Source organism: Anolis carolinensis, chromosome 6 (assembly GCF_035594765.1).
Source record: "Anolis carolinensis isolate JA03-04 chromosome 6, rAnoCar3.1.pri, whole genome shotgun sequence".
In the NCBI taxonomy this organism is placed as follows: Eukaryota; Metazoa; Chordata; class Lepidosauria; order Squamata; family Dactyloidae; genus Anolis; species Anolis carolinensis.
This window is the reverse complement of record NC_085846.1, coordinates 77662861-77668134: the sequence shown is the minus strand read 5'-3', so window position 1 is coordinate 77668134 and position 5274 is coordinate 77662861. Positions and strand designations below refer to the sequence as shown.

The window sequence follows — 5274 nt, the reverse complement described above, 5'->3', positions numbered from 1 at the left end:
ATTTCTAAGCCGAAGAGCCAGCGTTGTCCATAAACACCTCCAAGGTCATGTGGCCGGCATGATTGCATGGAGCGCCGTTACCTTCCTGCTGGAACATACTGATCTACTCACATTGGCATGTTTTTGAACTGCTAGGTTGGCAGAAGCTGGAGCTAACAGCGGTTTATCACAACGCTCCCGGGATTTGAACCTGGGACCTTTCGGTCTGCAAGTTCAGCAGCTCAGTGCTTTAACACACTTCGCCACCGAGGCTCCTACAATAGGCCTGCACAATATGTGTCCCATGGGCTGGATGTGGCCTGCATAGGGCTTCTCTACCGTCCGTGAAAAGGGCTGGGCTTTACTTGCCTGCTCTCCTGGTCAGGCAGGCAGGGAGGGAAAGAGGTGGAGTGGCTCAAAGAAGTTTACAAAATATCATCCTTTACAACTGCTAGATTGTGGAGGCATGGTCTACACAGTTGAAATAATGTAGTTTGACACCACTCCAACTTCCATGACTCAGTGCTATGAAATAATATACATTCTCATTTGTTTAGGGACGATTTGGCAGAGAAGGCTAAAGACTCTTTCCTCCTCATATCCTCCTTTGCAAGTTGTGCAGCCTGGTAATAATAATAAGAACACCTTAGATTCAGGTAGGTGGTTGGTCATGAAGGAATGCACAATCAAAGCACTCTTGGCATTTGATCACCCAGTCTCTGTTTACACCTGGAGAAGAAAACTCCTCCACACCCTGAGGCTCTCTCTACACTGCCATATTATCCAGATTACCAAAGCAGATAATCCACATTATCTGGATTATATCAATTTACACTGCTATATAATCCAGTTCAAAGCAGATAATCTGGATTTTATGTGGCAGTGTAGAAGGGGCCTGAGGCAGCATATGGACCAGAAAGACATATCATTGTCCTGGAGAACACAAGACTTGTGCATAGCATATCTGAATTGCCTGAAGTATAATATTCTCAATTGCATTGATGGTGGGATGGGTAGGTTTCAATCCTCAAGAAGAATTCAACCCACTGTTCTTTTATTCTCAAAAATGTATTGTTAAATATTACAGTGCAGACTCTTATCATACTGTCCCTTTAGCCACAACCCAAAGGAGATCCCTCAAATACAGACAGCTGTTTTCCAATAGCAGCAAATTAGTTCTAGCAATGTTCTTTTTCACCTGGAGTAGGTGTTTTGAAAAGCTAATGGATCTTAACTGCTTTTGAAAGTCAATGCCAACTCCAAATACTTAGCATTGGAGCAGACTGCATTGTAACAATATATTGTAGTGGATAAGATTCACTCCCTTATGAAGTAACTTTGAATATTTCAGTTAATCTTCAAAGAAATTAGAAATGGCTGATGTGTGTATGTGTGGCAAGTTACTTTATCATACCTAGTAATTATAAAGTTTCAACACTGTGACCTTGAAAACCATTGTACTACTGAAATTGGAGCCTTTTTTCAATTGGAAAAGGGCATTTTGTGCTACTACCTTTAGGATTTTTCTCCTGCATTTCAGCAAAACTGTCACTGATTTCCACCTTTCAGTTATAAAATATACTATGTTCCCATTTATCGTGCCAACAGGAGGTTTTGTTGGATGAGATGTGGTGGCTGTTTCCCTGAAATATACTTGGAACAACTTCTGAATTTGATAGCCCTATAAAAGAAACCAGTGACCTTCTTAAAAGTACAGTGTCAGGAGTTTGTTTTGTTTTCATCTTCTGCATAAATTACTGTTATTGCATCCAAATCCAAGGAAATACAGTAATGTATATCAAGGGGAAACATTGGCCCATAAACATTTGAATGCTCTCAATTCAGTGTTCTCAGCGGATATACAAAAAGGAAATCTGAAAAAGAAATTAAACATAAATGGGCATCACATAGAATTATGTGGAAAATCTTTAACTACCAATAGATTTCACCTATATGTTTACCTAGAAAGTAAATGGAGAAAAATGTTTTAATTTTATTTGTATAGGTTAAACATGCCTTATTCAGAATTCTGAAATCTAAAATACTCCAAAATCCAAAATTGTCAATGTTGATGGCTGAGACAGTGATGTTTTTGCTTTCTCATTCTTCAATACACAGACTTTGCTTTATGCACAAACATATTGAAATCATTGTGCATGAAATTATCTTTCAGCTATGTATATAAGATGCATATGAAGCATAAATGAATTTCATATTTAGCTTTGGGTCCTATTGCTAAGATAGCTCATTTTGTATGTACAAAATCTGGGGGGAAAGTTCCAGAATACATCTTGTTCCAAGCATTTTGGATAAGGAATAACTCACCTGTAATCTGATTTAACCATGATGTATCTTCTTTCTTCTTTGTTGATTTCGTACCACTGATCTGCATTAGAGCATCATTTTCTGAAAAACAAACCCATCAAGAAATCATGGGGTTAATCAGCAAGAAAGTTTCAAACTGACATAAATCAGAATTCTTTTGCCAACCTGCTGATGGATGGGTTTTTCGTTATCTGAAAGGAGCAGACTGCTTTCTCATATAGTGTCTGAAGTTTCCCATCTTTTCTTTTTAATTCGGTGTAATATGTTCAGTAGGGAGACCTGCAGAGGTCTTTCTTTTAAGGGGTTTAATTTGTATTCATTCCCCACAATTATTCTGCTGTAAACTCCCCACGCAAGTCACTGTTCTTGATTGCATTCACCTTACTGGTTCACTGAGCAGGGTGATAGGAAATCACACGCCGGGATAGTCATTCAAGGTACAACTGCCTGGCTGTCACTTAATCAAGATTCAGCTTCTTCTTGGCTTCATAGTTGAAAACAGGGGCATTGAAAGTTCTTTCTAGTTTTAGGACTGCTGAACCAGCAAATCTAATTCTGTTTGGGGGCAGGGGGATGTGAGAGAAAGGGAAAACCCTGATCATCACCTATAAAATGATAACAACCGTGGCCCGATACACAGCATGGATTGATGTGTATCTTATCAAATTTATTATGGCAGCTCTTAAAATCACAGTGACCTCCAGGAAGTGAAATTTTTCTCCTAGGTACTATTTTATTTTAATTAAATAACCATGATGTTTTGAGCTGCTTCTAAAAGGAATTGATTTGTATTTCATGTTATATTGTGATGGGCTGGCAAGGCATGCAGTTTGAATTTGCTGGGTATAAAGTACAGTAGAGTCTCACTTATCCAACACTCGCTTATCCAACATTCTGGATTATCCAACGCATTTTTGTAGTCAATGTTTTCAATACATCATGATATTTTGGTGCTAAATTCGTAAATACAGTAATTGCTAGATAGCATTATTATGTTTTGAACTACTTTTTCTGTCAAACTTGTTCTATAACATGATGTTTTGGTGCTTAATTTGTAAAATCATAACCTAATTTGATTTTTAATAGGCTTTTCCTTAATCCCTCCTTATTATCCAACATATTCGCTTATCCAACATTCTCCCGGCCTGTTTATGTTGGATAAGTGAGACTCTACTGTAATTGCTACATAGCATTACTATGTTTTGAACTACTTTTTCTGTCAAACTTGTTGTATAACATGATGTTTTGGTGCTTAATTTGTAAAATCATAACCTAATTTGATGTTTAATAGGCTCTTCCTTAATCCCTCCTTATTATCTAACCTATTCGCTTATCCAACGCTCTGCCGGCCCGTTTATGTTGGATAAGTGAGACTCTACTGTATGTATGGCTAAAGTAAAGGTAAAGGTTTCCCCTGATGTTAAGTCCAGTTGTGTCCGACTCTGGGGGTTGGTGTTCATCTCCATTTCTAAGCCGAAGAGCTGGCATTGTCCTTGGACACCTCCAAGGTCATGTGGCCGGCATGACTGCATGGAACTCCGTTACCTTCCCGCCGAAGCGGTACCTATTAATCTACTCATATTTGCATGTTTTCGAACTGCTAGGTTGGCAGAAGCTGGAGTTAACAGTGGGTGCTCACTCCGCTCCCTGGATTTGAACCTGGGACCTCTGCTTTTATGGGAGGTTTAAAAATTTACAAATAAGGAAACACTTAAAAAAACTGAGTGGGCATCTGCCTGGAAATTTCTAGCTCTTCCAGTTTATTTATTTATTTGCTGTACTTATACCCTTCTCACCCCCGAAGGAGGACTCAGGGTGGCTTACAAACTATGGCAATAATTCATTGCCAGATTCAGACAACAATATCAATAAAGCACAATATTATAAAATTGCAAAAAACATATACATATCAATTCAAATAGTGTTTCAAATTATTAAAACATATAAAAAGTAAACATTAAACCAATTGCTTGGAATGGCTATGTTACCGCTGTATTCTTTCCACAAAAGTCCCTGTTGTTCACTCCAATCGCTGCTCCACACATGGCTTGGCAAAGTAAAGCTTTTTGTAAAATTTAAAGCTGTAACACACAATTCAGACTTACATTCCAGGTTTTCCACTGTAGACTCAGAAAAAAAACTATACTTCTTTGTGGAGCATTATAAAAACAAACTAATGCAATCATAAAACAACACAACCTATTTTGCTTACATTCCTCCTAAAGTGATGAATGTAAATAACAAATGTAGATCGAGCATGAAATGTTATCTTTATTTTTGCTGCCTCTGATGTTTTTAAAGCCATTAAGCATATCAAGGAAAATGTGAAGCTGTAATAATTGTGGGTCTAATTTTGCAGGAAATTTTATGTATGGGGATATAGTTGCAGCAGTATTGAAAAATCTGAAGAATGAACAGCTTGAGGGATGCAGGAGAGCAGAGAAAGGAAGGGATAGCAATCTATGAAAAAAGAAGCTGAAGATGGATTTGAAACACTAAAATGAAAGATACTGGCTAAGATAAGAATAAAGAAGATAATGTAGATAAAAGGTAAGACAAGAATAACAAAACTTATAAATTAATAAATGGTCATGGAACCTTTCTTCTCTGCCACTGTTGCATCTGCACTAATTGTCCCTTATTATAGCATACAGTTTAATTTGTGCAACTTGAGAAAATATATTGGATTCTTTGAGAGGATGGAACCACAACTTGTGTATTGGACCTGTGCCCTTCCTGGCTTTTAAAAGCAGACAATGAGGAACAGGACAAATGGGTAGGTTTAATAGTGAATGCCTTAGTGTAGGAAGGCCCGGGCTGTGGTGCAGGCTGGAGAGCAAGCCAGCTGCAACCAGCTGTAATGAATCACTCTGACCAGAAGGTCATGAGTTCGAGGCCTGTTCGGAGCCTGTGTTTGTCTTGTCTTTGTTCTATGTTAAAAGGCATTGAATGTTTGCCTATATGTGTAAT

The 5274-nt window shown here is 38.1% G+C and overlaps 1 long non-coding RNA gene across 1 annotated transcript; it reads right to left on the bottom strand.

Annotated features, from left to right (window-relative positions):
• Window positions 1-989: 989 nt before the first annotated feature.
• On the bottom strand, window positions 990-4881 carry LOC103279141 (uncharacterized). Its single transcript, XR_009999725.1, has 3 exons — window positions 4293-4881; window positions 2305-2385; window positions 990-1853 (listed from the first exon to the last, which is right to left on the bottom strand). It is a non-coding gene; the product is annotated as an uncharacterized LOC103279141 (long non-coding RNA).
• Between the last annotated feature and the right edge of the window lie 393 nt (window positions 4882-5274).